Source organism: Mus pahari, chromosome 18 (genome assembly GCF_900095145.1).
Source record: "Mus pahari chromosome 18, PAHARI_EIJ_v1.1, whole genome shotgun sequence".
Classification (NCBI taxonomy): Eukaryota; Metazoa; Chordata; class Mammalia; order Rodentia; family Muridae; genus Mus; species Mus pahari.
This window is the reverse complement of record NC_034607.1, coordinates 57,328,574-57,340,638: the sequence shown is the minus strand read 5'-3', so window position 1 is coordinate 57,340,638 and position 12,065 is coordinate 57,328,574. Positions and strand designations below refer to the sequence as shown.

General features: G+C 30.5%; 1 pseudogene; it reads left to right on the top strand.

The window, feature by feature from the left end:
- The first annotated feature begins 1,469 nt into the window (after positions 1–1,469).
- LOC110335508 lies at positions 1,470–3,597 on the top strand (annotated as a pseudogene).
- The last annotated feature ends 8,468 nt before the right edge of the window (positions 3,598–12,065 follow it).

Genomic DNA, 12,065 nt, shown 5'->3' with positions numbered 1-12,065 from the left:
ATGGAAAGTAACAAAATTGATGCCAAATACGAATTGTAGCTGCAGATACTGTAGAGGAAGCAGTGAGACAATACCATATGGACTTTTGAATGGCTTGTATACATTTGTTTAATAACCCTTCACTTTAGTTGCTATAGATTGTGAAACAATTTTACATGTTAAACCCTTTTATCAAACAGTAAAGACAATTGCTTTTCATCTTTGAAAAAAAATTGGACAATTCATAAGATTATCTGCTTAGCTTTCAGGAGGAATTTATTACAATACGCAAGATATATAAATTTTTGTGAAACTGAATGTTAAAAGTTAAACATACAACTTTTTATATTATTTCAAAATTTGTTTTGACATTCATTTCTTAATTAACAATCTAAGTATGGGTTATATATAAATGTTAAATAGATACAAGTATATGTGTATATTTGCAACTGTGTCTGGAATTTATCTGTTTAAAATATTGGAAATTATTTTAGATTGTAGATTTGTTTGTATTCTTCTTGGGAGAAATTCTACTGTCATGTCCTTATTTCATTCAGGAAGGATTTTTTTTTTCTATAAAGAACATCAAGAACAAAAAGAATAATGAAATATTCAGTTCTGAAAGTTCCTAGACAATTTGAAAATGCCCAAACGCATATTATTCAGTTTATACTAAACAACCTGTATTTGCAATGCTTTTCTGAAAGAAAAAAGCAGTTCAGATCCATTTGGCATTTCCAATGTCTCTGTATTTTACCAGAATGAACCCCTTTTCAACTCAGAGCCTGCATTAAAAATATAAACATGTGCCTTAAAGCTGTTCAACATCTTTCATTCTCAAGATATCCTTGCTGAAGTTTAGCTTAACAAAGAATGACTGATAATACAGGGTACCTCAAACAGTTGTGGAAAAGAAAGCAGATTGAACTTGAATAAAAAGCAACATTCAATAACACAGCAATAAATTTAAAGTAAAATAGCCTTTATATAACATATTGTCTAGCTGTTGAACATATAAAATGCATGTGAATTATAATCTGCTTAATACTATTTAACTAATGAATTTACATGAAGTAAGTAGATGATTTTAATCTGAATTCCTGGATTCAAATGACTACATGTCTTCAAATGAGTTTATATGTGTTCACACTTTCTGTTCCAATAAATGTCTTATAATAATCAGTTATGGTAAAAGAAGAAAGGACATATTTTTTGGCATAGTACCTGTATATGTTACTAAATGATGCCTGGGAAACTACAGAGATCAGAGGGAAGGCCATAGTAATCTAATCAGCTGGCCAGTAAATAAGCTTTGCAGGTGTTAGGCTTGAAAAGTTCATAAGAAATTAAATTTAAATGAAGGTTTTTTTTTTTTAAGCATCAACTGTTATACCCACATAAGTAGCTCTAGGAAAAGTGGTCAATGCCCAGTAGACCCCTATGAACTTAGCTATATAAGGGGAAGACTTATGGACTATGCTTTGGTCGAAATGCAAAATAGGTAGGTTGAATTAAAGCAAAGAATCCTGTGTTAAAATTTTATATTCTATCAGATGGCAATTATAGCATTTTGGTTGGCAAAGTATAATTTTGCTAAGGAATTACAAAATGAAGTAACAACTATTAAATCACAATATATTAGGTCAAATATAAAGGTAGGAAAAGAATGACTACTTAGAGGGTTAAAGATAGCTTAGGATGAATTATAATTGAGCTGTAGACCTGCAACAGACAAAATTCTCTACACTTATTAATGTTTTTTTAATTGGATATTTTCTTTATTTACATTTCAAATGTTATCACATTTTCCAGTTCTCCCCATCCCTGGAACCCCCCTATCCCATCTCCACTCCTCCTGCTTCTATGAGTGTGTTCCCCTACCCACCCACTCACTCCTGCCTCTGGGCCCTGGCATTCTCCTACACTAGGGCATCTAGACTTCACAGGACCAAGGGCCTCTCTTCCAATTGATGCCCAACAAGGCCATCCTCTCCTACATATGCAGCTGGAGCCATGGGTCCCTCCACCTGTACTTTTTGGTTGGTGGTTTAGTCACTGAGAACTCTCAAGGGCCTGGTTAGTTGATATTATTCTTCCAACGGGGTTGCAACCCCCCCCCCCCAGCTCCTTCAGTCCTTTCTCTAACACCTCCATTGGGGCCCTGTTTTCAGCCCTATCATTGGCTGTGAGCATCTGACTATATTTGTCAGGCTCTGGCAGAGCTTTTGAGGAGACAGCTATATCAGGCTCCTATCACTTATTCAGCCTCACAGAATGTTCAGTTGAAGGGATAATTTCTTTCTTGGAACTTTCGTACATGTTGGCAAAGGAAATCTTTAATAATTATCCATAAACAAATCACCTCCCAATGTCTCGAGTATAAAGTTATGTGGGATAGTGCAATGAAACAAATAAAATTCAAATATAAACAATTTTTATTTTTATAATGTGGAGATATTGAGAGCAGTTAAAAATTGCTTTCCATACATGTGTGTTTTGTGATAAGAATGGGTATACTTTCCAGGGGTTTAAATTTGACCACTGTGGGTATCCATGTTTGAATCAAGGATTAAATTAGAAAATAAGTTTGGTGTCACAATTCAGTGATAAGATGTTTCCCTAATATGAGAAAGCTTTGATTTGAATCTCAGCAGCACAAGGAAAGGAGAGAAAGGGAAAGGCAGAGAAAGAGAGCAAAAAAGAAGGGAACTGGGAGAGTAGAAGAGAATGAATGGTGGAAATAAAATCCTCAGTTTATGATTGGAAACTGGAAATCTAATGTGAACGCTATGAATGACTATTATATTAAAGAAAAAGCATATTTTCGATGAAATACTAAAGAAAATACAAAATAAAATTGTATTTTTAAAAACTAGAAAGACAAAGCTTATTTTAAAATTAATATTAAATATAAATTTTTCTTTTAGATAAAAGATTGAAAACTAATTTATTGTGGAAACAAATCAATAAAATAATATAAAAAAACTGAAAAAAAAAAAACAATTTATTCCCAGCAAGAATGAGACACCAGAGGACAGATCTACTTGCAAACACAGCAGCAACTGCAGGGGCAGTATGAAGTAGCCTGTTGTGTGCCAGCACCAGCTTCTCCTCATCTTTGTCCTCTAACCAGCAGACTGAGAAAGATGCCAGCACACCCACAGAGAAGAAGAGTAAAGTCAGCATGAGAAAAAAAATTTTGAAGCTCCTCTCTATCAGTGCCAAGATGATCCAGAAGGAGCTGGCTGACATCACTTTATAGACTCTCCACCAAACTGCAGCCCTGGTCCCAAAGGTGACAACATCTCTGAATAGAGATCAACCACTCTTGGGCCTCGAACATCTGTATATGACATTTTTGTTTGAACATATTGAAAGACATCCGGAGCCCAGCACTACCTATCTCGAAAATCCTCCTGTCTATCTGCTCACTCCTTACAGACTGCAATACTGCTGACCCATTGGTGGGAATTATTGCCACTCAATATATGACCAACAAAGCAGAACATGACAGAATGGCCAGACTGGGCCAAGAGATACACTACAGAAACTCAGTTGAAATTTCTGCCCTATTTTGTCAGTCACAAAAGAGAGTTGTTTATGATTTTGAAAGCTTGAATGTGGGAGTTGCTAAACAGTAGGGTATTTCTATAACAGATATTATTCAGTCTTACTTACCAGGATTTTGTTGTAATTCAAGATATTTTGCTACAGTAGACAAACTGGAAATAATAACTTTTAGAGCTGTCACTTTGCAATATTTGCTGACTTCTAGTACACAGTAAAAAAAATGCATGTGTAGATACTTGTGTTCCAAAGATTGTAATCTACTGTAATTTCAAAATTAGCTTAAATTTTGAAAGATTGCAGACATGGTTATTTATCTAAAGTCCTATTTTCTTGTTTAAAAAATGGAATTTTTTTCCTTCATAGAATAAATCAATGGTATTTAACAGTGTGCAAAGATTGTTAACTCATATATGCAAAATGGACACCTGGCTACAAGTCACTGTGTAGAATACCAGTAGTTAATGTTTTATTTTATTTGTAAATTACTTCAAGCATTGAAACAGGATTTATGGAAACCTGTAGAGAAATATAGTATAACTGTAACTGTAACTGTAAGTGTGGAAAAGGAATTGCTCAATGCAATGATAGTTTCAGACTTCTCATGTATACATTTGTAACTATGCTAATGAACAATATTAAGAATAAAAAAACACAATTAAAAGGGATAATAATGAAGACAACAGCTTAATGTAATGGAATAATATCAATAATAATAATAATAATGATGAAAATATTTAGCATATGTAATGCTCTTATTGTCTGTCATGTGTTGATTTCATGAGTATTAACTTAGCTAGTGGCCCACCATGTATCAAGTAGAGTTTAAAATTATGAAGACAAAACTGGAGTGCACAAATTATTACTTGTTCATTAAAAATACTAAAATAGATAAACCTCTGCTATGATTAATCATGACAAAAATGAAGCACAAATACATTTTAAGATATAATTGCCAAATAAAATTGAATGAAGACATTAAAATAATTAGATGTTTGCTAAGAATGAGGTTCTGGCAATCATTTTATATTAAAAATAAGTATGAGCAAATTAGCTTACTTCAGGATGAAAATATAGCAAATTAAGTCAAACAAAAGACAAATATCTCAATAAAATAAGTAGAAATTAAGAATAAAATTTTCCTTGTAATTATTAAATGCATAAGCAGAAATTATTCTTTCAAGACTGTTTAATTTTACAGACATCTGGCAGGTAATCAAAACAGAATTAATTAGTTTTATAAAATTCACCTAACTATGGTATCAAAAACAAATTCCAACAATGAAAAAGGTATCATTTACAGTATAATTTAGAAATTGAAATATAATTGTTTTGAATAAAATATTGAGAAAAATATGTTCAAGAACTTTTTATTTTCATTCTTTTATTATAATTTAAAAGTTATATTTTTTCTCTGTTTTATGTGTCTGTGTGTGTGTGTGTGTGTGTGTGTGTGCACATTCCCCTTCAGGAATATGCAGATCAAATGACAAATTGTGACAAATTGCAGGAGTCATTTTTCTCTTTATATCATATCATATCATTCATGGAATTCAGATTCAGTTTTTCAGTCTATACACCAAGTGACTTGACACACTGAGCTATTGCAATGGCCCTCAAGAACTTTTGTTTTCTGATCAACAATATTAGTGTGCAAAGATATAATTTGTCAATAAGTTCTTTTAAAATTCCTTAATATAATTATACATATCAGGGGTGTTTCAAGGCTAAATGATACTATCATCCTAATTAGCAGTAAGTGTGATGCAAAGAACAATTCTTCAGTCCAGTCGGAAACTGAAAATACATTCCTTACAAGGATCAACCAAACCTGCAGCAAAATGAAAGCAGTGTAATGTTTTTTAACATTATATAATATGTTGATGGTAAAATATTTGTTATGTGTTCATCAAGCATCATAAATTATAAAACAAATATTATAAGGTTTAGAATAATGTATCTATCACTTTATTGATAACAATGGTGCAAAGCTTATTATCTTGAATGTAAAGTGATACAGGTAGTATGCTAGCTTTTCTTGAATTAAGTTAGTATTCCTAGTGATATGTGTAGAATTCAATTTAATAAATTGCATTGTATTGTAATATTTAATATGTATACATTGCATATACTGCTCCCTGTAATACATGTAGAAAAGCATTGCTATCCTTGATTTGTCTTGACAAGAGAAGAGAGTTAAGTGTCCAGTGGTTGTAGGAGCAAAACAAATGAAAGAAACATAAATATATTACAAAAAATCATTCAAATATTTAAAATACTATTTATTCAATCAGTAATTTATAAAGTATTAATCTAATAAAATTTCAATATTTTATAGAGAAAAGTATAAAGTATTAATTATAAACAATAAAAGTAATTTCATTTTGCCAGTACTAATCAATATTAATAGAAATATTTGCAGAAAAATTAAAATTGCAGCTAATACAAATTTTAGCAAATGAAACCTGAAAAAATTAACATAAAATGATACATAAGTAGATGACATTAACATTTGCATTTCACCGCAGAAAGTGGTATAGTATATACTTTATAAATTTGAAAATGCATAGACAACATGTGCCAATATTATCATAAAACATCTCATAAAAGCATATCATAATGCTTTTGATTTTTGTTCTGAAGATTGGTTAATATGACATAAGCAAGAGTTATCTGAGATGAATGAACCATAATCGAGGAAATACCCTTACAAAATTGACCTGTAAGCAAAACTATGCTTCATTTTAAATTTTTTTTCTTTATATTTTTCTTTTTCTTTGTTTTTTATTGGATATTTTATTTATTTGCCTTTCAAATGTTATCCCCTTTCCCAGTTTGCCTCACCCCTGTAAAACCCCTAGCCCCTCCTTCCTCCCTCTGTTTCTATGAGGGTGCTCATTCACCCATCCTATACCCACTCCTGCCTCTCTGCACTGGCATTCTCCTACACTGGGACACAGCCTTCCCCAGACCAAGGCCCTCTCCTACCATTGATTTCTGACAGAGCTATCCTCTGCTACATATTGTGCCACTTCACATGCGTGTATTGAGCATCTTGCACATTTTGTTATCTACAGTGAGAAGGCCCTGAAACCATTCCTTACCACTACTGGGGGAAAAAAAAAAGAAGCCTGTCTTTTACAATCTGCATATAAATTTCATGTCTCTCCTCATTCATAATTAGAAATTACAACTTACCATATGACTCTATTTGATTATCATGTTCTTATTGTTATTGCCTTGGGATGAAGTTTCCATGTCCTGTATTTTCCTCTATAGACCAGGCTGGCCTCAAATTCAGAGATCTGTTACTTCTGCCTTCTGAATGCCGAGGTTAAAGGCATGTGTCACCATGATGTAAAAATCATATTCATGAGGAAAAATCTAAAGTAACAAAATTATAGTGGTAAGGCACTAATCTTACAGGATTTATTTTCTTTTATGAAAAAGAGAAAAGAGAGAAAATATTTCCTTCTCTATGCATGCTCCATTAGTGAAATCTATGTGTGTGTACTTTCAAAAGTTGGCTGTCAACAAAAATACATGTTTCCATATCATTGTATGCTTTATGCTTTATGTAATGTGAGAAACTTTGTAACTAATCAGCAAATATATTTTTATTTAATAAACTAAATTGATAATTCAATATGATTTAAAAATCCAGTGATTGTGTATATGGTGAATAAGAACAGGGAAGCAAGAATAATAATTATTATTTTGGTGGAATTTTGAGTGTGAAAATTTTAGACATAAATACAGCACTATGTTAAGAAAGTAAAACTATAAATGGATTTTACCACAACAGCCCCAAAATCTGTGTATATTGCTTAGCTTAACAAAAATTCATTACCAGTTTTATACCTATTTATCATATTGAATTATTTGGTCATGGCTTTATGTTTGTATTATTTTATATATAATATATTTTATTGCCACAGCTTAAGTGCTGATTTTTCAAAGATTCTTATTTACTGTTAAGCTCTGAAGATGAATTACTATGTTTATTTGTGCATGTTTGTATGTATGTATGTGTGTGTGTATGTGCATATGTGTATCTGTGTGTCTATGTGTCTCTGAGACAGTGTGCTTATGAATAGATTTTTCTAAGAATTTGTTTTGTCTATAAAATGAGTTTTATATAATGTTGTGATGTAGCACTGTGCTAATTCATTATATTTTTTTCCCAATGAAAGCCTGCATTTATAGGTCATGTTTATTTTATTTCATATTTGTGAATCCTTGATGAAGCACATTATTTGCAAAATGACTACAGTTGTTTAGTTAAGTCATAAATTTGACTCTTGAGTATTTTAAAAAGACAAACAACTGATATAAAATGTGCATTTAATATGAGTTAAAAGAAACCATTCTCCTAATATCTAAAGGAGTCTCATGAAAATCCATCACTATGTTATCACCAGGCAGTATGTTGAACTGAAGAAAAACTGGCTATTAGTCACTCTCAAAGTTTTAGGGACAAGCTATATATCACCTAGTTCCACTTCAACAGCTTCCAATATGGAAATTGAATATGGTATACAAGGAAATCACAATGGTTCTTACACATTCAGAATATCTAACCATTAACATTGTGTATAAGAGAGATTCTATTAATTTGCAGACAAAATATAAATAAATCTTTTTACATTACCTTTTATAGCATGTTAATAAGAACAGTAAAGATTTTATGATTGGAATTTATTTTAAGTTATTTAGCTTTAGAGATAAAGTTAAAAATTAAATAATAAAACTTTTTATTGGTGCCCACTACTTATAACAAAATACTATCTTAATTAAGTACTTAGTCACATGGAATACTATAAAAGTATTTTGGAAATAATATATATGTATATATATATATTAGCAATCTATTTGAAATTGCATGACGAATGTGTTATATAGTGTTTACCTTATTTACAGAAAACTGCAAACATGGAAAATAAAATACTATAAATGAAACTGATCTTAAAAGATTCTAACCAGCGGAGACCATCTGCAAGCTATTAATTTACTTCCATAGCACTGCTGAGAATTCCAGAGGTAAATGGTGATTGCTTTCTCATGGAAGACCCATCTTTTCTGACCAATCACACTCCTTGACTTTTGCATTCCCCTACTGTTGCTTTTAATTCACCAGATAGGAGACTCTTTTAAATCACTCGCTCTTTGTATTCAGCACACAAGATTTCCTCATGTACTGTCATAAAAAAATATTGATAGAACTTTTCATTAGTCATTAAAATAACTATTTAAATGCTCTATGTTCTTATATGTACACTGATTTATCATACTTGTTGCTTTTAAATAAAAGAACAATAAACTATTGTTGATGCTATGCAATTTCTAGGAGTGAATCAATATAAGTAACTCTTCCTGTTGGCCAGTCTCCATTTTAACTCACACATGCATGAAATACTTTATTTAATCAAGGAGAAACTAAGAAATTCAATTTCTATTCCAAAGTATCAGTAGAGGGCTTTGTTTCTAACATCTGTTTTGATGTTGTTTGTTTTTTGGTTGATTAATTCCTAGTCAAGCCTTCAGATGAAAGTGGCACAAACTAATGTCTTCTCAAATGATATGAGAAATAATTGCTAATGATCATTCTTTTTTAGTCATTGCACACATATTCTAGAAAATATAATAAATAATAATATTTTACTGCATATAATTTAGGAATATTCAATGCAATAGTGATAAACATAAGCTTTGATAATTTGCAATAGCACAGTCTCATAGCAAACTCTAATACAAATTGTGAAGTTACTGTAACCGAGACATAGGAAAAGATATTATTTGATCATAGTATTTAAAAAGTCATTTAAAAGATGGTACGTAGACCCTTCCCTTGCTTTTTTCCATTTCTGCTCTTAATATTAAATATTTATTACTGTGATTAAGTATTATTTAGGTTACTTAATCTCTAGAATGAATTTGTGAACAAGAAACAAAGTGGCAAATGTGAGAATTTTAAGACTTAGCAGCAAAAAATAAGTATTAAAATGAGTTAAACCATTCTGCATTTTACTAATACCAATTATGTGCCAACATCAATCTAGTCCTGGGTACAATTACAAATATCCTGAAATATTTACAAACATTGTCATTTTTCTTTTAGGATAAAGTTAACATTTATTTAACAACCAGCTATCTTCTCTTATTCTACATTCATCTATTTATAAGTATACTCAGACCAAAATACAAACTGTAACAAGTTATTTAGACATTGATCTATATTTTCTGAGGTTCTTATGAGTTTTGCCAATATGGTATGTCTCTTATAATTAAGTTTTCTTGGCTGTGCATTATTCTGTGATATAAATAGTAGTTATTTCATTATAAAGTATTTTAACATTATAAGAGAAAATCTGGGTTATTAGTGGAAAATTATTTCTCATTCATGTAACTAGAATATCATTTCCCTTGTAGACTGGCTATGTAAATAAATATACTCCAGGTAAGTTTCATGCAGTTTCATGCAGTCTGATTGCTAGTAGAGACTAAGTCATGTGCCTCTGGCTGCTTTTTCTGGACCTTTGTTGTTTTGAGGAAATATTTTGCACTTTGCAGCAATAATGAGCTAAATTGTATATGGAACATATGGCAAATTTGTCTCTGTATGCATTTTAAAGTAATGTTTTGTAAATTATAGATTAAAACATGATTATTAACTTTCAATGTCATATTTATTTGATCATAATTAATCATCTTTGAGTATAAATGAAAGAACACAAAATGTGGATTACATTATAAATAAAGTTTAGAGAGAGAGAGAGAGAATCTGAGAGTATTTCTTGAAATGTTTTCTGCAAAAGCGAAAATGACTGTTTACCCAAACACCTTCTGACTCTTTTGACAAGTCTCTCCACTTTTAGAGATAACAACAAAACCACACTCCCAAATAAAGGTGATCCAAAATAACTTTTTAAATAAAATGTGTGACATGCTATAAAATTCTTAAATAAAATACACTTTTAGAAAACATTTAGATTTCTATATGAATGCACCATATAAAGGGTTATTTGTAAAGTTTCACAAAGAACCATTGCATTCTAAAATTTTTTATTCTGTTTATTTTCTAAATCATGAGAAAAGAAATGAATGTTAACTTCTTGTGCCTTCACCCTCATGGTGAACACATATTTGTAAAAAAATAATGAGCTTAAGTATGTATAATGTTTGAAACAACTTGTAAACTTCTCTAGGTACAACCCAAGGATAAAAAGAATAAGAAAATAATTTAGAAGCAATGTTTATCAAAGAAACACATTGTTTGGTATTTTTTCTTAACTGAACTCTTTTATTTACATTAAAAAGGACTTTCAGTTTATGGAATATTCTACTACTTCTCTAAGGAGAATATAGTTGAGACATAGAATGATATTACCTTTGTATTTCTCTTTATTTACCTCTACCCTTTGTGTAATGTATTCTGCATTGTTTTATTTATTTACTTTATTATTATTATTATTATTATTATTATTATTATTATTATTATTATTATTGTGTGTGTGTGTGTGTGTGTCCCCATGATGGGGAAAACAAGGTATAAAAAAGCTGCTGAAGTTGGTATAACAAGTTGCTTCAAGCTGTCAACAGGTAGCTTCAAACTGTCCAATAGGAAGGGCTAGTAATCACACTACAGACCACGGCACCAGTAGAAAGTGCTCTTATCCACTTAGCCATCTTTATAATCCTAAATATAGTTTCATAGAAAAGCAAACATCACAAATGCACATACACCCATACAAACACACCTATGTGATAAAACAAATACATATAATATTATTTTCTGATTTTCCAAAAATTAAATTAGAGATCATTTTTATTTTCTTTCAGGTACATTATATTTAATAAATTTATTTCCTTCATTGAATGAGATAATTTTTGAAATAAAAGTAAGATCACTGACAATGTCCCCACAGACTATTAAATATTATTTAATAATATAAAAAACTAGTGTTTATATGTACTATATAAATGTAATGTTCACACATTATTTTAATGATTCATAAGATTATCCGTGGTAAAAGTAATAAACAAAACAACCATTCTACTCCTTCCCATGTATTCAGCACAGTGGGACAAAATGTATTCCCACTGTGTAACCACCTCCAAACTTTTATTTTTTTCTTTTTAGTGAATGGAATTTTACTTATTTGCTTCCTCAAATTATTTTTAAATATATATGTTGCAAATGTAAAATAATACATGTTAATGAAGTAGATTTGATGTTGTTTCTTTCTCTCACACATATATAAACACATGTACATCATGTAATCAGTATATTTATCTCAAAATTTATCATTTATTTACAACAAAATTATTCAAAGTCTGTTTTCCTAGTCTTTTGATATATGTAACAATGAGTAGAATTGAGACTGAGAAGTAGGAACAAGGTAAAACCACGTAAGTTATAAAACTATTTACTAAGAGAAAAACTATCTGATACTGATTACTGTTATGTCTAAAAATAAGAAACTGAAGTGTCTATGTCTTTCTTTTTTTTTTTTTTTTTT